The sequence below is a fragment of the Python bivittatus genome, unplaced genomic scaffold, assembly GCF_059951505.1.
Source record: "Python bivittatus isolate LINGU-HERP-01145 unplaced genomic scaffold, Pbiv_v1 ctg000120_np1212, whole genome shotgun sequence".
Taxonomy (NCBI): Eukaryota; Metazoa; Chordata; class Lepidosauria; order Squamata; family Pythonidae; genus Python; species Python bivittatus.
Window position 1 is genome coordinate 956,015 of NW_028277037.1, and position 25,521 is coordinate 981,535.

The 25,521-nt window shown below is 36.9% G+C and overlaps 1 protein-coding gene across 2 annotated transcripts in view; it reads right to left on the reverse strand.

The window, feature by feature from the left end:
- Positions 1-25,521, reverse strand: part of SEMA3A (semaphorin 3A) — a 191,895-nt gene that overhangs the window by 130,160 nt on the left and 36,214 nt on the right. The window contains exon 1 of one of the 2 annotated variants that reach the window (XM_088134822.1): positions 7,909-7,970. The exons of the other annotated variant lie outside the window; for it this stretch is intronic. The gene's annotated coding sequence lies outside the window, so the exon portion shown is untranslated. Of the gene's footprint in view, positions 1-7,908; positions 7,971-25,521 lie in introns of those variants that run through there. 2 annotated transcript variants of the gene reach the window in all.

Consider the following 25,521-nt stretch of genomic DNA (forward strand, 5'->3'; position numbering starts at 1 on the left):
AGTAAAGCCAGCTTCCTTTCTCAGTAAGGGAGAAGAGTTGACGATACTTTGATGGAAAAGTTTGCTCTTGATTTAACTCTGCTGTTTATCTTCTTTCAGTTTGATTTGACTTTACATTTTGCATTTTTTACAGTTAGGACGATGTAAACCATCACACATGGTCTAGTAGAAAGGTTGATATAAATGTACTATAGCTAATAACAACAATGGCATTGAACCAGACTAAATTAGTCATGCTTTAGGGCCCCTAAAAGTGATGAAATACATGAGTGAATTGTAACTTACTTGAAATCTATTTATTTCAATAGGCCTAGAGTATGATCAAACCCAATATCAACATTACTAAGTAATTTCTTGAATCATTTTTGCACTTCCTAAACAATGAACAAAATATTGATGACAAGCAGAAAATACTATGCAGATGCTTAACTCTAGCCTTTGACTACTTATTGCATTGAATTTTATCACACATCTGCACCAAATCAAAAATTCAGGGAAATGCACCAGTTGAAACAGTCTTAGCCTCACAATGGGGTTCAAAAGAAATACGTTAATTATACTGGTTTTGTCAAAGTTATTCTACCCAAGTTGTAAAAGCGGCACAGAATAAAAAGCAGTGGACCAGAAGAAAGAAAGTCCTTTCTAGGATAAAGAAAGAACGGTCTCTGTGGATTAGTTTATCATTGCTGTCTTTTTGAGAGTATGGTGGAACCTGAGGTATAACAACTAATAAATAGTGGAATGATTATCATTGCAAGAATACACATTTTGTTTAGGAAAAGCTTATGGATAGCCATGGACAACTAAGCATATTGAGAGCTTGGGTAATAAATAAATATAATAGCTTCTAAAAAAATAGAAATGGCAAGTATAGTCATAAGTCAGACACATGGACATTATGGGATGAGAGACTCACATTTAGGGCTTTTGAATCAATGGTTGGGATGGGTGAATTCATCCATTCTGATTTCTAATTTTTGCAAATTTTTTGAAATTGTTTGTCAAAAATAAGTTTTTCTTAAATGAAGTCACACTTATACAGTATGTATTTTGGTGCGCATTTTTCTTAAATGCAAATTTTTGTTGAAATTTTATACAGATTTTGTAAACAACCCTTGTATAATGCATACTGTATTTTAATGTTCTTTTCATTAAGACAGGCAGATATTTACACTATTATTATTATCAGTAGTAGTATAAGTAGTATTGCTGCATAGCAAAATTCAGAGAACTACAAACTTTGAATGATAATTAAAAATTGGGTTTGTGTAAAAGATGAAAAAGTTAACTTTGTCTTCATATGCCAACTCAGTGAATTTCTCTCTCATGCTTACCCAAGGTCTTAGCTGGTCTGCTAGGTCCTTCGAAGTGGGGAAGACACTCAGTAGCAGCAATTCCCCCTACAAGGACCGTGAAGTGGCAGCATCCTTCCAGAGAGGATCTTTTTTGCAGCAGCAGCAAAAAGAGCAGGGTACCTTACCAGCTCTGCCACTGGCACCTGCCACAGCAATTCCCCCCCCCCCAATCTGGGGACTCTGATGCAGAAGGGCACTGCAGAGTAGTTTGAATGGCAGAACTCAGCACCTAGTGCCATCCTGGGTGGTTCATCGGGGCTTACATTCTGGAAGGTCAGTTATTAGCTCTAAGGCAGCTGAGATTGTTGTGAAAACGCCATTGGGGATCGGCATCAGCAAAGAAGGTAAGTGGGCAAGGAATGTTGCATGCCTTGTGATATGTAGTTGACGCAAGAACCTAATTTGGTGTTTTTGTGTGATGACATCATGGAACAAGCACTATCATCTACCAGGTACCTGTGCCAATGCAGTTTACCTCTAATAAGGACCGTGGTCAAATATCACTAGAATTAAGACACTTGTGCTTATTCTCTGATTACATTTCCCTTCTTTTCCAACGTAACTATTCAATCAGTGCCTGCTGTAACACTGGCAAAGGGCAACTGAAGAACACAAGAATGACACTGGATTAATCAATGCAGATGCAATCTTCTGGGTCCTCACATTAATTAGTCTCCACATGTTCATTAGAGAAACCTTATTTTTAGTATCAAGATCACAAGGAGCATCAAAGGACAGCAGAAATACAGGACTTGTTTTTGGACAAAGAGAGCTTTTAAAGCAAAACCATTTTAAAATAAAACAAAAAAACCAATAAAGCATCCAAAATAATTGTGAATGTTTTAAAATAATCAGCCAAATTAATACTGAAGGAATACAGATGAAGGACCACATTGAGGTGGAGAGACACCGTGAACATGACTTATACAACAATATTCACCTGTCTGTACTTGCTTCATCCCTGCTTTCCCCAATTATTTTTTCTTATAGTAACTGTAATTGTCTGTACTTTACTTGTACTTGGCTGTAAAGAGACAAATTTGTTTCTTGAATGGTTTTGAATGCCAGTTTCTTCCTTGCTATGTGCATCTAGCCTTCAACTTTTTCTTTCTTCCCAAACTTTCCTTGTCAGGTTGTGACTAATATATTCTTTAAACTATGTAGTACAAGGAAGGCTACGTTTTAGCCAATTACCCAATTTGAAAATTTAAATGTTGAAATTTTAATTAATGTACATATTTTAAAACTATCAGTATAGATGCTTTTTTTCAATAATTACTATAAATGCAGTCTTCTGTTTTTTCTTTAATCTGGTAATGATCAAACATCAAGATCATGTTCAAAATTAGCAGCTGTGCTCATAACTTTCAACCTCTAGTCTTTCTATGCAAGGAGGACTTTCTATAGTACCACTACTGATATGGGCTGCAGAAATATGAACAGCCAGTAGAGAGTAGCTCTAAACTATAGCCATTCCCATCTACTGATATTGAACTCAGAGAAGCCTATTTCTGAGTAAACATCAGATTTGACCATGCTTCCTCTACAGATTTAGTCTGTAATAAATGTTAACGGACCAAGTGGAAAATAGGAATAAACATACAGAACATTGGGAGGTTAGACTATTACACTGCATGTAAATATCAAGACAATTTTTGCAGGGGTTCCATTTCCTAGAACTGTAATATTAACTTCACAGTTAACACAGAGACATTGGATAATATCCAGATTATCTACCAGAAAAAGGGGAAATATTTAAAAGGAAGTTTTTCAAAGATCTGCTTACCCTTACTGGCTTCAGTAATAATATTCATAAAATCCAAACTAGGCAGAATAATTTAAAAACTCATAAAACAGAGCTTTTGAGAGACCCAAATCATCCAGCACTCCTCAGAGGTGCTGGGAATTGTAATCTTCATTTATCAACAGGATATTTTGGAGCAGGAGTGTAGAAACTATGACCCTCAAAAACTTTGGGAATGGCACTTGAACTCCATCAAAAGTTGCCTCCATATTAACATTTTCAGCATGTTAAATGGGAAATTCTTTTTTTAAAAAAAGAATAACTGTCAGATGACTGTCAGTGACTGGGATTAGAAGCAACAGAAGCATCATAAAGTTTGGCAAAGGAGTTTTCTGCTGACTCAAAGACGGGTCGAAAATTGTTCAACCTAATGAGAAAAGACCCTTAGTCTCTTCTGGCATTAGGAAAAACCCAGAAAAGCCACTGTATAGATTTATGCAAATACCCAAATAGTCAGCAGATAAGAACACAGCCAAGTACTATAGCCTCTTCATTTTCAGCAGTGAAGGGTCTCAAAGCAGCCTTGAGAGGGTGCTTCATTCAGACATCCTTCTAAGCAAAACACAACCTCAAAAATCTGCAGTCCTATTACTTACTAATTGTTTTTGTGCTCTGTAATCCAAAAATAATAATAATAAAAAAGAGCATGGTGCACAGTCACAAATCATGTTCCAGGAACCAATACCATTTAAATGTTTTGTTTTAAATGAGAACTAGATTAGGTCCAACTATCTAGAGTAACAGGAGCATGTATTAGATATCTATGATGTCTATATTAGAAGAACTTGCTTAATACCAGGAAGTGGTGATTGCCAGTCTCACTAATTTCTTCATCATTATTGCTTTGCCTCAAGAGATAATGCTTCTCAATAAATATGATTATGAAACTGCAATGGGGTTTTCTGAAATGATTTTTTTCACCAAAAGTACTTTTTGAAATTTTCAGGGTCTATTTTTTAAACCAACAATATAAATGTTACCTTACTATGTTCTGATACTTCAATGAATAACAAGTTGCTATTTTGCTTCCAGTTTCAATCTTGTTTCTGTCCATGTAAATTTGATGTTATCACTTCTCTGACCGTTTCTTTAATTCAACCAAGGGAGGCTTTCCAAGAGACAAACAGGTATAAAAATAAATCTTCTTTCATACAAGCCAACATGTTGCAGAAGGAAATATACTTATGTGTTGATAACCTTTGAGTCTTTTCAAAAACAGTCATTTGCCTGATGCTTCAACTGTTCACTGTTACCAAAACACAGAAAACTTTCCTTAATCTGCTGTAGCCAGTTATCCTGTGGAAGCAAGTACTTCTAGTGACTAGTGACTACTAACACTCAAGATTTCATTTGAAATGTGAGATTCAAAGACAAGATCATTTTGATCGAATAGATTCAAGACACAAAAGCATGGCTATTGTTATAATACAGAAGTATCAAAACACCTGCTGTTTCATCCTTTAGCAGAATGGGAAAACAACACAGATGGTTACTTCTTCAGAAGGCATCAGAGAACATTTCAGATGGATAACTTCCAGGGTTTCATTGTAATACTGTATATATTTAAAATATTCCCCTTGAACCATACTAAGACAGATAGTATGATGGAAGAAAAACAGCATAGCAGTTCCACTCCATCTTAAAAATTGTAACAGTCAAAAATTATTTCAAAAGTAAACTCTTACTAAATACCAAGGAGTCCACCACTCCCCAGACATTTACTCTTTTGGCAAAGTTCACTGACAAACTTAATCTCTTTGGGGAATAACGTGTTACCTGCTTATGCAACTCTTCTCCCAAATGAACCTGCCTAAGCAAATTTTAGCAAAAGAGTGAGATATGAACACAACCACTGGATTTGGAGAAGTGATACGATTCTCTGAATGGCTACTGTTTTCAGTAACAAACCATGCACAGGACACTCATCTCCCTCAGCTTTGTCCACTTACAGAAAGCAAGTTGGAACAAAGTTTGAAACTTGTATCTGATTCACTTTGATGCCTCAAACGGATTTGAAGATTTAAACTGAATATCCTGTGAGTCAAATTACCCCGTTGTGTTAGGAAGCTGAACAAAATGATTACTTCATTCTAGGTAATGCTCTTTAATATGGCTTCTAATTATTTTTTTAAACCTACCTTTGCTAAAGCTTCCATGTCACTCTTTATTTTTCTGTATTCTGATCAAATCAAATATGGCTCAAGAAAATAATGACAAAAATTATAATAATAATAATATGCATTTATAAAATATCTTGAGGGCTTGAAATGGTTTATAATGGATCTCCTTTAATTATATCTACACAATTAACCCTGTGAAGTAGGTTGAGCTAAAGGAAAGACTCTTGTATAGAGATGCTTGATGAACTTCATGGTGAAGGGGAGATTCCAACATTCTAACCACTTCACTACATGAACCTATCTAAGGAAGCCAGCTATATACCAGTGAGAATCCATGATATAGGATAGATATAGATACAATAGCCTTTTCCTGTTCATACTTCACAGCACATGGCACTGAGAATCCCCTGCCTCTGTTGCTGGATAGATTAGAGAGCCTTCAAGATTCATAGCCTTAAATTGTCTTATCTGCCATGAATCTGTTTTATTTCTTTGAAAGTTGTCCCAGCTGGGAACACTGCTGAATCCTGTGATAGTGAAATTATAGGTTAATTATGCACTCAGTGAACAAATACTTGCTTTTATCTATCCCTATTCTTCCACAATTCAATTTCATTGGCTGACCCTAGTTCAAGTATTTTGAGAGGAGAAAATCTTCCCCCTTATGAATTCTTCACCTATACAGGATCGTATAAATCTCTACTACATAATGGAAGTGACCTTAGAGTTTAACCCTCTGCTCGGTGCAAAATCCACTAGAGATCTCTAAAAATAACCATCCAGCTTGGCATAGACCTCCAGCAAAACCCCCCACAAAACTATGTCATCTCGCAGCCTATTCCACTGGCTGATAGCTTGTACAGTCAGGAGGCTCTTCCTGACATCTAGCCTGAACGTCATTCCTTGCAGTTTTAACCCACTGGTTCTGGCCTCCTTATTCTCTAAGTCTAACTCCCTGTAACAACCCTTCAGATATTTGAAGAGGGCTGTCATATCTTATTTCAGCTGTCTCTTTTGTAGGCTAAACATGTCTTCCTTAGTGTATGCTCACCTTTTGTCTTATCAATTTTTGTTTTTCACAAGAATAGTGATTTCCATTATTTTATTATGGATGCTCCAATGGGGTGTTTTATCTATAACTGACAGATACAGATAACCGCTAGATTTTATATTTTCAAAACTGGGGACACAGCATTTGTCTTTATTTTAGCATCATTAGGATAAACCTACTCAGATCAGAATATAACTTAATCCAATGAAAACTGTTACCTCTTCCTATGCTTGCTCGTTTACTTTTGATTTATTGTTACCATCAAAAAACCAGCAAAGAGAATATCAAAGGAAAAAGAAAACACAGAGAGAAAATGAGACAGCGTCTGAAAGAAAGGTTGAAAGGGGACACAAACCTCTACTCAAAGCTGGCATCCTAAATTGTGCTAACTAGCTTGTGACATGCAAGCCAAACAATGGCTCAAAGGTTTATGACACTGTTGGAGATGATTAACCACTGGTCTGAAAGACAATGAACATAAAATTCAGATTCCTTCCTTTAAAACTCCCTCCCTCCTTAAAAGGCACATAATCACTGTCTCATAAGTATCTTTTAGAAATAGGAGACCAGGTTTCATTGTTTCCACCTCAGCAGCCCCACAAGGGAAGAACTGTTCCTCGGATAGTGTCTTATGCTACCTGGTACTCATTAGCACTGAGGGAGGATGGAAACCCTATGCCATTTCAGCAGTGTGATATGGGAAAAGTAGATGGGGAGGCAAAACTGTTACACCGTATTATATTTTCAGACTGTGACTAATTCTACCACACACAAATCGCAGATCTTTTTTTCTCCTCATTGTCTCCATATGTTGATATGGAGAAAGCTTGTCCACCATACTGATATTTGGACTGGTTGAAAAATAAGAGGTTTCAATCTAAAAAGTGCTTAGAAAAACCAAGAAAAAGAAAGGAAGGGAAGGGAAGGGAAGGGAAGGGAAGGGAAGGGAAGGGAAGGGAAGGGAAGGGAAGGGAAGGGAAGGGAAGGGAAGGGAAGGGAAGGGAAGGGAAAGATTAATAGGAAAACATTCTTCAGCTCTATGTATTTATGCACCTACATATGGACTGCAGTTCACCACCTATTGTGATTCAAAACATCTTACATGCATACCATCTAATGGCATTTCTCTTGTCCTCCCAAAAAGCAGATTAGATAACAGACACCAGCTGGAGCCAGGTAGAGCTGGGCATTATAATTTCAGGTAGAAATGTTCCAACCTCAGAATAGAGATTTTGGAGGTGACCTGATTCCAATCAGGCCATGACTGGAGCAGCAGATTTTGATGTTGGAAAACCTTGGCTCTGTGGCATGACCCTCATTCTGGAAACTGGTACAAGACTGATAGCAGACTTGAAGCCAAGCAAAAACTTAATGTTATCAATTCTTATTAATACTTAAGTCTGCTCTGGACATCCTGGGAAAGCTAAAACCTTGTAACGTTAAGCAAACCCTCAGAATAAGCAAATTAATCGGGACTGATGTTTTCCCATCTCTCCCCTCAGTAGTATATTCTGCCAATCTATTGTTCATTTGGGATAATCATCTCATCAGTCATCTAATAAATACAGGGGGACAGACCTTTTGCAGCTGTTCAATCAATCCTTGCTTTCATCCTACTTTATCATCCCAGCTGCCAATCATGTAATTACTGAAAAGAAAAGAAGAAAAGAAAAAGGCGCACATCTGCATCGGTCCAAATTGATATGTAAACTTGTTTTTTTAACTTTTGAGATAGACAACCATACTTAACAATTCATTTATCATGTATATTAGCATAAGAATAATGTTTTTAGATTCATATTGGTAAAGAAAACAGGACTGATCCATCATGTCTACATACTGATTGGAGAAGTAGTGCAAAGCTATGAACAGGTAAGTTTTGTTGAAAGAAACACACATAATATAAACGTGAAAGCACACCACGACCTCTGCTTAGCCAGACCCAGTCTGGAAACAAAGACAGGGAAGGGTAACACAAAAATTGAGCAGAAATTCTTCCCAAAAATATGGAATCAGGAAAGATGTAACCAGGCACCTGCATTTATATCTAGCAAATGCCAAAACCAGTTTTGCCACTGATACTCAAAAAAACTGTACCATATAGTCATTTTTCAAGCCAAACAGTAATTTCTCAAGCCAAACAGAATGCAGTTTAAACAAAAAAAAATCATGAGATTTAGTCTTAAGTACCATAGAGTGCAAGAAGACCCAAACATTCACTCTTGAACCAAATAAAAAGCAACGGTTTCCTTTAGGTTATGATCAGTGAGCAGAAACTCCAAACACTGAGTTTGTGTCACAAGTGGGTGCTGGACTAGAAAAAAAGGATGATGTTTGGCAAGGTTGAAAGAACATTTGGGGACATCCACAAGGAGTTCAAAAACATCAAGATTATGACTGCAACCATGCAATTGAAGCCCCACCCTTTTTTTCACGGGGCAGGGCTTCAATCACATGGTCACGGCTGCTTTCTTGACTTTTCGACACCCCCTCTCCCCAGGTGCCTTGGTCTGGTGGCAAAAAAAAAAAAAAAAAGGTGTCTCTCTGAGCTCTGCTTTATTTCTAATTTCTTGTTAGAAATTATTTTTCATCCAAAGTATGCATTATAAAATTACTTTGAACAGAGAAATTACATTTCTGTACAATGCTAAATCCAACAATGATGGCACAAATTAAGTAGTGGTTTCTATTTTGATGTAAGCCCCTGAATTCAATGAAGCTTATGCTCTGAAGTGGTATTTTTTTCCATTGGCTATACTTCAAGGTAAATTAAATTCTTCCTGAGTTGCACTTCAGACTTCTGGTAAGCAGAAGAACATGTCTAGATTACTGTCTTTGCAACAATACAGAATTTGTTTTTCAACTTCCCAAGCTAGCTCTGGAATTTCCTGGTGGTCTCCAATCCAACTGAGCTCCTTTCAAGATCAGTCAAAGTCATCTAGGTGCTGACTATACTTGGGTAGCAGGAAATATAATGTGGGGGCCAGGCTTTCTACTTGTAGCCTAAGGATAGACAAAAAAGGAGGGAAGGGGATTGGTGTCCATCAGGATAAACCAGCATAGATATGCTTCAAAGTATATTTTAAATAAATGCAGGGAAACATTGGAGATGCTGTTGTTAACCCACACAAATTTTGAAGAACTCAACAACTGAGCAGATATTGGAAGTAGGAATCTCAGCACAGGAAACATCATGCAATGCCTGTTAGATGCTCACAGAAACAGGCAGCCCATCTTTTTTGCCTCCAAGTGTTCTAATGAACTTCTCATCCATGTCAAGTATCAAGTAATAACAGGCCTATGGTCAGAGTAAGGCACATCCTTAACATGCTGCCCCCCTCCCCCGCAATAAGGTAATAAACATATGGTGTTAAACAATGACTTAGGCCATGGTTGCTTAATCATAACTTCTTGAACAAGGGGTGGGGTTTTCAGAACATGCTAAGCCATCATCCATAGTTTACAAGACAGTGCTGAGATTCATACAAGCTGCTAAGCCATCTTTTATGAACCAGACATTATGTTTTATAAATAATGGTTTATCACACAATGTGTGAACTGAAGCATCAGGTAGGTTAACATGCTAAGATACCATGGTTTACTGAGTAAACTAAGTCAGTCACATAATCTGCTAAACCATAAATTATAATTTACAAACCACAAGGATTGAGTTCAGTGCAGTGCACTAAGCCAAAATAAACAAACCATATTTCGCTTAGCACAATGGGGGAACCAGCTGGTGTTTCCATACTGAGCAGACGATTTAATAACTTTCGCCTAATGGTTTTATTATTTACTTAATGAGTAATACACTGGAATCTTTCTGGAATCTTAATCATGCCTTCAGAGTTCAACCACTGCTTGACTTTTCATGGTTTTAAGAATGGATTTCTCGCCTTTCACTCAGAAATGGTGATTTGCTTTCCTTTCTTTATTTTTAAAGTGAGCGACCTGGGATGAGATACAGGTGCATAACAATTCTTTGGAGTCAGGGAATCCATGCAAAGATATCAGCCATCGCTCATTTTACATAGAGGCAACTCTCTGTCCTCAATAAACCAGCTGGTCTTGATGGACTCTGGCCAGGTTCTCTCTCTTGGGTGCTGTCTGGGACCTCATACATCCCCTCTTCAGGACCTTGCTATCAGCACTGTTTCTTAGGTTAAAATCTGGTTCAGCAATTCCCCCTCTGATCACATATCCAGCACTTTGGGAAAGTGTTCTTTTTAATTATACTGAAGGCCAGATGAGACGGACATATTGCAAGGGCCTTTATTATATTCTCCATTACAGCAGAAGAGAATATGGATGATGGTCCATGGTGAAGAGAACAGAGTTATGGCTGAAGCTAAGATACTTTTTTCTAAAGCAGCCCAATCTATTAATATATTCTACTTGCAATTCACAGAACTGTTTTCATTTATTTGGAGTTCCTCCCAATAAATATCTCTGATCCCTGGACTGGACTTTCTTCTTTCGTAAAACATGGTTGGTGCATCAGACAGCAAAGAAAATCAGGGACATAGCAGGGTGTAAAACTGGTATCAAGACTGAAGGACAGTTATGGTAATCGCCTGTATGTGGTGATTTTCTGCCACATACTGTTAACCACAGACTTCCTGCCTTGTGCACATCATGGCTTTTAAAGAGGTTTTGGCTGAAAGCTTTTGTTTCTTTCTGGATCTGTGTGCGATCAACATTCATCAGGCTACATATACATCAAATATTACTAACATCTGGGCCTTTCTTTTTTTTCATACACACGTAAAAGCCAAAACATATGATGAATAGACTCCTCCAATACATCTGTTCCTGGGCTGCACCACTTCAGAATGAAAAGGAATAAAATGTTTGATTGCTTTCCCGTATTTTTAAAAGCTCTTCACACAGGAAACTAGTACATTCTAAATTAATCTTTTCTATATTATGCTAGATTTTGGTTTTTATATACAGGATTATTTTAAGTTCAGTCCATTTCCACGTCTACAGTCAGGTGTGGCAGAGCCCATGTATAACTCAATCACCACTGATGCATATTGATTGACCTTAAACCACTGGTAAGGTTGGAATGAAGACTATATATTTGCAGAAAATGTTTATTATACCAGGACATGAGAGATTATATATTTCACCCTACTGATTTGAATATATTTTGTTATAAACAGTAATACAGCTTCCAGATTAGCAATTTGGAACTTTAGGTTCACACCTCTCAAATTATTCTTGCAGACCAAGGAGTGAGAAGCTCAAAATAAGCCTTCTTCCAGACATCTTTGATTGCTTCTAGACAAACTTTAATTATGCAATTTCCTGGTCTAGTTTACATAATTAGGTGGGGTGTGGGATATCTAGATAATTATGTTTTCCAAGTAGAGAGCTAAATATAAGTCATTATAAGCTCTAAGTATTCTCATCATCACATGCCACAAAGAGGCATATGTAAATGAATAGTTGTGAATAGTTCTATTGTTGACAAAATATAGGTCTGATATCATTGATCTACAAATTACCTCTATAGATTAGAGGTGTTTGAATTCTAAGTTCTCCAAACTCAAAATGACTGTTCTGATTTTGGAAGGTTTCCAAGCTTGGGAGAAGTATTCTGAGGTCAAAATAGGGCTGTTTCAAGTTCATAATATTTCTGAAGTGGTGGGATCAGCCCATTTTCTTTTGTGATGAAGCAGCTGTTTGAGCTTGAAAAAATTAGTTTTGAGTACAAGTTTTGAACTCAAAACATTTTGCATTCTTCTAATATTGATAGGGGAGTGGGGTCTAAATGTTTTACATAGGCTATTGGGAGCTTTGTAGAAGCCACAAATGGTTAAACACTTCTATCTCCACAAGTGATCCTTCAGAGTTTTCCATGAAAATATGTGGGATAGCTCTATTGTCTCTTTTGAAAGTACAGTGAGGAGTTATTTAGCTAGAAGTATCTTAGATAAATATTTTGTTTCAGTGTTTTTCTGTTAAAGTATGATGAGATCTTTGAGAGGGTCTTCATTTGCCTAGCTGCTCCATTTAAAGAAGATATAAACTGGCAACTATTCCTTCAATGCCTCACCAGGGTTCTGGGTTGCCAAATATATCCTGAAGAGTTTTAGCTTGATGAGTCTTGGTTACACCTTTATCGAGGGAAGCACCTTGCAATCTTTTGCCTCTGATTTAACATTCAGTTGAATCTATATTTCCATCAGATAGAAGAAGAAAAGGTGAATGTTTTCACTCTCCCTAGAAACTGACCCAAAAGCCTGTTATCCCACTGGCATAATTATCTTTTGGATCTGCCAAAAAATGAGATTAAATCAAATTTCTTCCTAGGGAAATATCAAACTCTGATTTTTTCTCTGTCTCTCTCCCTCTCTCTATTAAAAGATCCATGAACCAAAACTTAGTGAAAGAATGTACAGAGACTTTATTTAATATTACATACAACTGACTGATGTTACAATCACTTGCATAATAATGCATTGAGAATTAATATGTAATCTAATACTGTTGGTATTTTTAAAATATACAAAACTTTCTGATGTTCAAAGCCTTAATTGTATCTGAAACAGAGATCAGATTTTCTCAATCTATAAATGTTAATCAATTTAACATGCAGAGACCACATGACTGCAACTGATCATGCAAGCTGAATATTTTTTTAACTGCTATTTTAATTTATCTAGGCAATCTAAAATCTGCCTTCTTTTTTCATACTGAATAACACAGAATGTGGTAACAGAGAACCTGGTAACCATTATTTAATTCTGAGGATCCCAGCATTCACTTTGGGGTGGCAAGAGAAGATACATTCAGTGTTATATCTAAAATATTTCCATATGATTTGTAGGAAAATTTAGCAGAATTCTGATGTTCCCCCCTCTGTAAATTCCATCCCCTACAAAGATTTTCTCCTCTACCTCAAGCCGCTGTCTACAATTTAAAGCCCAATATGTAAGATTTAAGACATAGTAATAATGGACTCTAATCATTATTACTCCTAATTTTAAAACTGAAACAAAAATGTAAAAACCCTTCATACTAAAGCTATTCCAATGCAGTATGGAATAAAAATTCCATTCCTTAAGAGAATTTATAGATTTACAACAATATTTCATATTGTTTCCAGAAGTTGTTTCAGGAACATTGTACAACTAAAGAAACTACATTCATTTTACTTGCCAATCTAACAGCATTTATGTGTAGCCAGGAGAGAAAGATTACTAAATAGTGTAAAGGAAAATAATACTAAAAGTATACACATGTATGAAAGTCTATATTATAGGGTTAGGGTGAAATGCAATGACAGCAGCAGTTAGATTGAGAGTGAGAGAATTGCAGCTTTGTTATCACATTTCACCTTAATTCAATGATATAAACTTTCATAATTGGATGAATTTGCATATTGAAAGAGAAACAAGCTACATAAAAATATTTATTCCTGTCTTGGCTTCTCTTCTGCCATCATACAAGTTAATCCACTTACTTATTCTTTTTTGTTTGTTTTTTAAATAGCTCTGTTCTGCATCTTACATGATTCAATTCCTTATGTAAGGTGGTTTCCCCTTCTTCCTTCTCATTCTACCTTCGGGATTTATGGCAGTACAATAGTCTAATTTACTAGCTAAGCTGAGGGCTGCCTACCTTCCTGTTTGGGCAAGAGGCAGGTGTTGGTACTTGAAAGGAAGATGCCCCTGCCCAGTCTCAGACCTGGATTTTGAAACACATGGAGAACTCTGCAGATTGGCTAAGATTTGGATTGCAAATCTGGTTTACATCCGATTCAGAAAATGAGGTCAGTTAAGTTGAAAATTTATTTGTCATATAGGAACTATCTGATCTGGAACATTAAATCAACAAACTGCTGGTTGATTTGATTTGGACATTCAGCTGAATTATTTTTGAATCAAATTTCCAAATGGAGGCTTTCCACAGCTTTGTAGAGTTTATTCTCATTACTACCCATTTTAGAGCCTTTCCCCTTCTGTCAGGCATTCACGTTATAGGCATGAGTGTCACCAGCAGCACCTCTCTGTGTGACACCAAATCCAAGCACCATCTTTGGCTGACATTTTAAGTCAGTGTTGTCCAAACTTGGCCACTTTAAGATGAGTGGACTTCAACTTCCAGAATTCCCCAGCCAGCCATGCTGGCTGGGGAATTCTGGGAGTTGAAGTCCACTCATCTTAAAGTGGCCAAGTTTGGACAACACTGTTTTAAGTGAAGAATCTGAACATGAAACTCAACCAGCACAAAAGCCACAGTCTTATACAACTCAAATGTGTAATGAGTGTGCAAATATTAGGTGTGTGGGGCCAACTGTATGAGTCTTTTCCCACTTATCCACAGGTTAAGTACTTACAGAAATAATTTTCTAAACATGGCTTGATCTGCAAATTGGCTATCCACTGACTAGCTTCTTCCTTTCTGCCATTAACAGTGCATTTAAAGGCATATTTTGAAAGAAAATGCACAAGAAAATGTATTATTTAATTTAATCCAGAGGGTTTTGTTGTTGCTGCTGCTGCTGTTCATTAATGTGAATGGTTAGGAATTTTAATGGAAGATAAGTACTTTAAAGGACAAATAAAATGTGTGGATCAATGTACAATGAGAAATAAAAGCATGCAAATTTATTTTGATACATGCATGGTCTTTATAAATACATTAATATTGGGTATAGTGACCAGCCAGACACTGAAACAAGTGAGGAAGATATTTTGTTAACTTGAAAGGCCAGTACAAAAACTGAATTTGACACAGTAACTATTTCAACAGCAGCAGCTGAAATGTTGATGGTCATTTCCTTCAAAATATTGGTCTCACTGAAGTCTAGACAAGTTCCAAAGGGGGTTGCAAACTACAGTGAAACACACAATTTTCCTGTACAGAGACTGTTGCCAACCTACTATGTTAAAAGAACACCTCAAGAGCATTTTCTGGATCATGCATCTGCCAAAAGAGTTCAATAGGAAATGTGTGGTTAATATTTTCAATGCTCTGAGGTATCATTCAAGCACTACATGAAGATTTTACCCATGTAGGTATTCTCTACAGCTGTTTTGAACAAGGTGCTTGCCACATGTGCCAAGTCATAACTACAGCATTAATGTGTCAACAACTGTAGCCTGGGCAGACATGTTACTGGCACACTCACCCTACAAACATCTGGAACATCAGTGCAGTCAAATGAGATGGGAATCACACGGAACACCTACAGTGTTTTCATTCTTGAACTGAAATGGAAATTCTCTAAGCAAATTTTCACCTTTTCTATCACATCTACACTAATGTTGACAGTTGATAGGATTGTTACAGTATATCTACATGAACCTTTTTTGCCCTTGTTATGGAAATTGAATTAAACATAAATGTGTTGTAGTTGTGTTATAGAGAATGAGGTTGTAGCAATCAATAAATTCTGGTTTTGTGCTGATAACACTCAAGGGAAATGAAGCTCTTTGAGTGCAAACCTTCTTCAAGTTGCATTTCTGCAGATGCTGTGGACTACAACTCCTGACAGGTTGGGAGGGAGAATAGGACTTGTAGTCCACAAATGAATTAATGGTAGGGAAGACTGATTTGGTGTGACAGATGATAATGATAATTTTAGCAATCCAATTTAGTAGCACTTTTGCAACCATTTTGGATTATTGTCCCCCGGGGTGGGGCGGGGTATTCTTTTACCTTTACTTTTAGTTTTACTCCTAATATTGGAAAGGCAATCCAAATATAAGACAAATTCTTGCAGATTTTGGAACCTGTTTCCACCTTGCAAAAAAGTTCCATCTCCAAGAAAGGTCCAAATTACTTCTCCAAGGTATCTCTTCGGATATTTTCACCATTTATGTATTGTGTGTATAAAAGATATAAAGTAGCCTTGCAAGAGCAACTCTGGGGTGCAGCCTATTTTTCAATTAGGTTGATCTAGTTGCTGGGTTCCTGGATTTCAGAAAGGCCCTCAAAAACCTGGCTTTTTTGATAGGCCTTGGGGATGTTGTAAGCTGCTCTTTCCTATAATCTGGAGATCCATGAATGCAGAGGTTTTTTTTCTCATCTGGTGCAATGCTTTGTATTATTATTTATGTTTTAGAATATGCACTTTTTATATTCATCTATATAAATAAGGGAAATAAGCTGCACATAGCCAATTTCCATTAGAATTGTATGGAAGCCCTGGGAATAAACAATAAATCACAGAAATTATAGGAAGAATATTCCTGAATCAATTTATCTCCTCCTGCCCCAATTTGAATTTCCTCCTCATTTCCTAATTTAAAACCCTTATTTCAAAGTTGAGTCAAGCACACCTGCAATTCTCTTCAACTTATACTATTTTGTCAATGGCTATGAGGAATTTGGAAAAGAAATATTCAAAAAAGTTACTTAAACCTCATTTCACATTTAGTCTTTATGTTCACAAAAGCTGGTTAGGTGCTCAAAATGTACAGCAGGAAGAAAGTAAACCACTACCCTAAATTGCACTAAAATATTATGATAAAATATTATCATTACAGCTAACCTCTGCAATCTTAAACTGAGCCACAAAAGCATTATTCACAGCTTTAGAACATGAGGCCATTCATACAACTGGCTTTCATATTTCCATGCATGCTTAAAAAGCTTCACAGTCATGATGCTGTTGTTTCTTCAAATAAACAGGCTTTAGTCTTAAGGTCCGTATTGGATTGCTGGAAATAGTCATATAGTCACTGTCACTCACATTTTGTATGCATTTTATCTCAGTCCCTGAAGTTATACCCATTCCATAGTACAGTACTTGGACTGACATGGGCATCTGCAGAGACCAGGGTCAAAAAAGTCAAGTCTGTGCTATTGAATCTCCACTTTGTTATATCTGTGTCTCAGGTACAGCATCCATTAAAAAAAAAAGTGGGGTTTGATCATGGCCCTGTCTTGTTTTGCTACCGCCCCCCGCCCCATGCTCCTTTGGACAGATTTTTCTCAGAGAGGTGAGCTTTGCTCTTCAGAAATCCAAAAGGAAAAATACGTCACATATCGAAACAAATTCAAAATACTCCTAAGCAAAACTGATTTTAACAAATTTTTTTTAATAAGATCACAATCATAATAAAGATGATGATGTCCATCTTCTGATGCTTTAGAGACACGCCTTAAGATAGCGTGGATTTCATTTAATACAGAAATGGTCTTCCATGGCAGAGCAGATTGAATGTGCATGGAAATAACATGGAGTGAATTTAAGGAACTGACCAGAATGAACTGAAATATCACCATCTAATGATGAATTCAAGCTAGTATTTTACTAAGAAATATATTTCAGATAACTAAGATGATTATGATTATTTTACAAATTTGTATACTGTATGTTTATGTTGAAAAAGAGTTTCATTGATGCAAAAATTTTATATACAATATGAAAGGAGAAGGTAACTTCTAAACACAACTGAAAAGCTTGAAACAATCAAGTAGCTGAAAATCCAGCTTCAAATTTAATTCATTTTTAAAATATAAATGCTGCCTGTGATATAAGGAGTTCTAACCCATGGCTGAAAATAATGCAATCGCTTTTTAATTTAATTTAATTATTTTTAAAAAAATTATTTAGTTTTTTAAATTTAATTGCTTGACTTTCTGTACCCAACCTCCTTTCCTAAATTTTCTAGTTTCCCTTAGCTTATTACCATTTAGTTTGTTGATTTATTTATTGAATTTTGTGTCTAGATTTCTGCCATTTTCCCCAACAATAACAACTTGCAAAACAGATTGGGTTGGGGGAGGGTGACTGTCCCAAAGTCACCCAATGAGATTCCATGGCTGTAGGCAGTCTTGAACCTGAATCTCTCCAGTTTAAGACCACACCTTAACCACCCTTGCTGTGCCACCCTTGCTGTCTTCTCGTTTATTCCATGTTGTATCATCATACTGCTGGGCCCACTCTCAGTGATCCCTGACATTTCCATTATGACCAGGGAAACCCAACTCAATTTTTCTGCTTCATCATAACGTTTCTGGGCAAGATTGGGCCAAACACATTTGTTCCTTCAATCTGCCTTAAAGAGTTTTTGTGAGAAGAATTGAGTAGGGGAGAGACATGCTTTAAGGAAGGGAAAGATTGAAAGGCAATAATAATATTAGGGAAGAGCTGTTTAGAGGAGAAAACAGAAACAATTTTAGGAGTACTTTTAGGGAGCTATTTGAATAAGAAGCAAAGAGAGAGACGGAGAGAATAGAATTAGCTTTTAAAATAGGTAATTCAGTACATTGCAGAAAATAATGGTTATAGATTACAGTGTCAGTACAAGAATAAAAAAGCAAGTATCAGTGAATATTAAATACCCTTTTCCTTCTCATAGATCCAGTGCAACTAATTATGTGCACATACTTTTGAGGCACTTTTTCATTCCATTGGCAGTACCAGGGTCTATATCAATACTTTATATCCTTTTCTTTGATCCAAAGCAACTTTCAAAGCCAACTCAAGTTACGCTAGAAAAAGCAGAAGAACAACTACTTGACCTGAAGTGGCTTTGCTCAAAAGAAGGTGGGCACAACTGTTCAGGCTTCAGCTTCAATATGATAAACTTTTGACATGGTGCAGGAGTTAGAAGTAACTTTTGAAAATCCAGGTGGCAAAAGGGGCCAAAATAAACTGCTAAACAAGCAAGCAAACACACTGCATTCATTCCCAAATTCAGGATGAAGAAATTGCTTGCTGCTTTCCCTCTTCCCCAAAACTGAGAACAATATCCATCAATATTTTGGCTAAACCAGCCATCCAGTTTGTACACCTTACTTAACTTCTCATCATGTAATGAACTTCCCTTTATTAAATTCACAGTTGGTTCAGATAAAAAATGGCATTTGGACAGCTAGGAGTTGAATCAATGTCCTATCTGATTCTACCACATTTTTAATGTGTTGAAGTAAACTTTTCTCCAACTCAGCTTCAATAACTCAGCTTCAATACTAGTGAAGTGAGAACTAGAAGGTGCCATTTCCTGCTCTTCATACCTTGGATCAGATGAACGATATAACCAACCACTTCTTTCTATAGACCAGAGACATGAAAGGATGCTTGCCAAGGTCATCCTCCATGAACCAGAAAACCATAGGATCAAGATGTTTCCTATTGTTGGTCCTTTCTAGTATGCCATGTTGGCTTGCCATGGATCTCATTCTTCTCCTTGTCAGTCCGATTCTTTGAAGTTTTCACCAATTATTCCTGTTTATGAAAACAGGAAGGTTTTTCTCACAGACGTAACGACGTCACTCTTTAAGTAAACTGATGGAACAGTAGAGTTTAATATCAAACTCCCAGGAATAAGCATCAAATATTCCACCTTAACTCTTTGTTCTGCAACATGAAATTCAGTGGAGGTCCAAGGCTGGAATACATGACCATTTATAGACACTTTCATGCTTGAATAGACAAGTTCCCTTGTCAAGGGTAAAGGCAAAATTGTTTCCCCTTCACAGTTATCATCCCAGGAGACTGTAGTTGGATTTTCCAAACAGAAGGAGAATGCTTATTTGTTAAAAGTTTATGTGGATGCTGGTAACCAGAGAATGGATCGTTTAAAGCAATTGTTCCAACATACACTAAAGGGACATAATAATATATGTAATAAATGAGGTTATCAGAATCTAAACTTGGGTTGACTCACATTTCTTGTATTTCTTCTGTTACTACCGTTACTTGGTTTTCCTACCTTTTGCTTATTTGATCATAAACATATTATCCCATTGACATATATCTGCTAACTTTCAGAAGCGGGCAGGACTTAGGTTACCAGCCTGGTCAGTTCTTGCATGGAAGTCCACCAGGAAATGTGCTAGCTTGGAAGATTGAAAAAATTGTGGAAGCCTGTAAAAGGCAACCCTCTTCTCTATTACTGCCAGATAAATTGCATGGAGGGGTTCTTGAAGGTGCCAGGAGATGAGCTCCATTCGAAGGAGAATATGCTTTTCTATATTTGTTAATTACCGTGTACCAAAAAGGGGCCTGTCACTAACTCACAACTGGAAAGAAAAGCAAATTCAGTGTATTCATGTCAGCCCTTTGAGATAGTCCAGACAGGAAACCAAAACCATGAGCACTAACGCTACCTTTATTGTAAGGTTACAGTAACAGAATCTTGCAAGTCTGAAAGCAATTCTCCCCTCCCCAGCCTTTACTTTCCAAAGAACTAGGGAGGATCCCTTATGAGCTGCCTTCCCCACCCCATCCCTCCTTTGGACTCGGATTTCTCTTATCAGACTGCTGTCTGAGCTGTGGCTCTTCCTCCTGCCTCCCAAAGTTATTCTCACAGCCCACTACCATTGATGAAAGGGTAATTCATACAGGTGAACAGCACACAGAGGAGTGGGATAAGATAGTGCTGCATGATTCAGTGAGAACAAACCAGGGGATGGGTCCAATTACTGTGGTCTAATTTCTATTCGGATGAATGGTATTGTGAATATATCTACACTTAACCGGGCTGCCCTAGGAAAGGATGATGTCACTAAGGAAGATGCCATAATGGACAGGCAGTTAGATTAAATTTATATTCTATATTATGAGTGCTTATTTTATTTTATAAAGGCTGCCATTAAACACAGTTCTCAGATTTGCAGAGGCAACTTAGTCCGCTTTCTTCTACTGATGTGCAGCTAATTAATTCTCTAGAAAGATTTAGTTACCAATACTGAATCCTGTTCTGTTTACTTATAATTTAATTATACTGGGTCTATTCACCAGCAAGTTTGTAGGCTGGATTGCAAAGTCATGTCCATGACATCACCAAGAGTTGAGCTTCATCTGAGGGAGGTTCACTTGATATTGTGCATAACAGTAAGGGCAGCTGCTTTCTAGTTTGCTTCTGGCCTTTCTGTAGATATTTGCTTGGTTGTTATCTGCTACCACTTCAGGGATAGAGTCATCCAAAAGAACATTTTCAGATGCTCAAAGGTCTTTTGCATTCCAAGCTATGATCAGGGAACTCAGAATGACTTTTGTTTTATATTTTTCATTAAAGTTGTCCAGTTCTGCACCAGCTTGAATGCAGTCATAGGTCTCTGCTTGTCCAGTTATAATGGACATTTTTCAGTTTGTATAGCCTGAGGATGTGGAGTCCCTAAGAGATATGAAACTTATAACAGGTGTTGGGGTGGCTGAGTGAGCCACCTAAGGCAGTGTTAATTAGTTTATTGATTAGTCTTATGACCATATCAAAGAACATAAAATAAAAGTAAAATATAAGGTCTATTTGCAGGATAAAATAGGTAGAAGAAAATACAATAATAAAATACATACGTGCTAAATACAAAAACTCAGCATTCAGATAAATACATCACCTTCACACGATACCCCATTCTGTCCAATATAATGGATTCTTAGCTGAACTGCCTTGTCTATAAACTTAGCAGTTCTGTTAATAATGTATACATTAGAGCCCAGGAGAAAGTAGGACCTGAATCGCAGATTGTCCTATTTCCTCCTGGGCCCTAACGTATACCTAAGGCAGTGGATTTGGAGAAAAGAGCAGCTAGTAGTAACTTGCTTAGTGTATTATTGTACTTTTACAACCAGGATAGAAGCATGATAATACTCTGCCAGAATAACTTAATTTGGCATTGATTTTTTAATATTTTGATGGAGCGTTGAACTAGGTGGCAGTATCTAGCCAACCTGGCTAATCTCAGAAAGCTACGGTAAGGATTGGGCCTACTTAGCATTTGGATAATAGACTACCAGAAAATTCCAGGACTTCAGATTAGACTATGAAGTAAAAAAAAAAAAAAAAGCCCACCATTCCTGAAGAAGTTCGAGGCCAGCCACTTCTGTAAGTCTTCCGCAAAACCTACATGGATAGGTCCATATGGGTCAAGCTCAACCAAAAGGAGACTGAACTCAGCCTGTACATTTGCTCAGAAGGAAAGTATTCAGTATTCTCACCTCAATTTTCTATCGCTTAAGAAGGGAAAGATGCACAAAAACACTATTTTCCAAACTGTACGAAAGGAAACAAGAAATACTGCCTGGGTCCTATCAAAGGCTCACGAGAAGATTAATACGAAGAAAAAAATACACGTGACATTGATTCTTTAAGTTTGTGCAAATATTGACATTGGGATTATATTCCCATGGAATAATAATCAGAGGCACACTTCTAATGCTCATTACCTTTATTGTTCGAAGCAAGACTGTGGATAACACGAATATGACAAAAAAGAAAAACCTCATTAAAAGCTCTGCGTGAAATCAATTCCCTCTGGATCATCTGATTACATGGACATTTCTATTATCCAATTCCCGATTAAGTGCTACCAGCTGTTTTAGAGACTAGTAAATATTATTTTGACACAAGGAACTCAGACCTTTCGTTTAACCTCTGGACTGTGTCTGAATGTACTGAGTGTGACCCACTTTTGCACAGCTTAATATTTTTGCATCAGTCCATGCAGTGAAAAGTACTACACAGAACCCAAATGCCATTCGGGGGGGGGGGGAAAGGCATTTCCAGGTGCAAATATAAATAAGTATTCAAACAATATGGTTCTCCACCAGGTACGTGTTGCAACTTGAGTTTATCATCACCTTTATTATTAAACATATCCTAGCATATGCCACAGATGTAATTTTCAAGTGCTCATTTTTCATGAGATTTTTAAACTGTAACCCTGAAGGAAGGCTTTATTTCCAGGTTTTGTGCAAAACTTGTTAAAGTAAGTAGAATAAAAATAATGTTACACATTGCAAGGTGTGATAAAAGTGATTTCAGCACCCCCAATATGTGTTCCGATCTACTTATTTTCAGGGCAACAATTTTTTTTTAAAAAAAATCACTTTTCACTACTCTAAATATCTCATTGTCTATCAGTTAAGAAGTTGTTAAACAATTCCTGTATTTTTTTTAAATAATGTTATTTGTTTTTATCATCCATTTTAAAATGGTGAAAAGTCACATGACTAACAGCATGTCAGCAACCCTTTACATGTGAAAATATGTGGACCCTCAGTTGCACTGTCATAGCTGCCATTTTGGACTATTCCCTATGAATCCCCCTGACAGGATAACAGTGGCATTCACACAGGACACTTTGCTACCTGCTGCATTTGCCCAAGCTGCTAGTCTTGGTTTATTTTACTTTTGTTTAATTTTTCTGTGGCTCAGCATGTTGCACAAACCCAGTCTATATTGTATGAATCCAGAAAATGGGTAACTAGGTTATGTGTGACATGAATGCTGCCACTGAATAAGTATCTTGGATTTCTAACCAGAAGAGAACAAATCTAGATCACTCAAGTCTGAAAAATGCACTTCCTAGGTCTAGGCATCCATAATAAAGTCTAGAATAATTAAAACCATTTTGCCCAAGGTCCAAAAGAGAAGCAGAGGAGAACTTTGAAGGAAGGAGGGAGAGGAGGGAGACAACCCACTGCATATCATTTTCTTGACTTGGTGCTCTTCGGATCTGTCGGACAATGAGAGTTATTATCCGGATCCAATATATTTGGAGGACACCAGACAATAGATTTTTCTTACTACTACCCATAACAAGTAAAAAAGCTATACAAATCCACAGAGATGGTCCTGCCACCTACTTCAGAAGGCCTCTAAAGACCAGTGATTGCCTGTTATTCAGTACCGGGTGTTAGAAGCCTTTTAGAGACTCTATCTAGGGCACCCAAAATTATCACTTGGAAGAAAAATGAGGTCTGCTTAATGTTATATTCAGCTTCAGATGTAAAAGCTAAATCATCTTGTGCTTATTAACATTGACATTTTAAATCATAGTTAATACTGATATAATACTTAAAAAAAATCTTTAGTGGTCTAAGTTATCTAAACATTACAGCATTAATAAACTCCAGTCAATACTGTATAAATACCACTGTATCAAATGCTATAATGTATTATGTATGTCTTATAACAATATAATAAAGCAAATTTAAAAGAAAAAAAGAAAAGAAAAATGAGGCCTCTTGGACTTCTCTTTATGAAAGTGACCTTCAGGTTAGGCTTGCCCTCACTGTTAAGAAACACTGCTTTCAGAAGTTTGTATACTTTGTAAACTGACCTCTATTAAATTAGACTTAACATATAAGGAAAAATAAGTATTCTTTTGTTTTGTGCTTCAGATTCATAAATATGCAGTCGTATAAAGACCCATTTGACCCAAGCAAGTCCAGAAAACCTATTACATTTCATCATTAATCCTGCCCCACATTTCACTGACATTCATCTTGCCTTTCAGAAAGACATCTAAGCTCATCTTATCAGATAGCCTGTCATGATAGAGAGGTTTCCGTATAATGTAAGACACACATGATGATGACAGCCTTTCATCTTATAAACTTTATCTGAAGGGCAATAATTTAGTGCTGGTTTTCAGAGGCACTGAAGTGGACTTCTTTCTGGCAGCTGCAGATCTAATAGAAGATCTAACAGAACACCCTATCCCAGATGCCACAGAGCCACTAAATAAAAAAGAAGTAACAAATGTACAGTAGATGTGGCAATACATGGAAGGAAAAAACCCTCAGCCTGAATCCAAGAATGAACAGGATTCTCAGGTGTTGAGAGTGGGCTCCTAGTCAACCTTGGCCAATTTTGAAAAGGTAAGTAGGGTCAGAACTGGTTAGTAGTTGAGAAAGATTTAAAGCAAATAAAAGGACATTTGGAATTGAACAACATAAGACAGAATTTGAAACTGAATTATGTGCTAATGATGAACATGTAATTGCTGAAATGTATAAACTTCTGTTGAAATTTGAAATGGAAGAACAAGTGAAAGAATGTATGATAAAATGGGCTAAGAACTTTGGACATACTGATGGGGCAATGGGAAATATGTGGCTGAAAGGACTGAAATTGACATTATGTTAAAAGAGAATTTTTATAAAATTATGTACCATTGGTACATGACTCCAGAAGAGATCTTCCACAGCCCTACCAGGGGGCAAGCAGGGTTGAAACTTGATCTTGAGCAATAGTTGTTATTAAGCTATGGCCCTTTCCAAACTCAAGGCAGAGTACAGAGAGACAGGGTAGAGCTATATCAAAATATGTGAGAATTTTGTCATCTCACTTGTTAGAACTTGAGGTCAACCACTTGAAATTAAGTACAGGGAGATTCAGGACTAATGGAAGGAAAGGCTTTTTTACATAGCACCTGGTTAAATTGTGGACCTGGGAGGCTGCAGCCGTAGTAACAACAAGCAATATGGATGGTTTT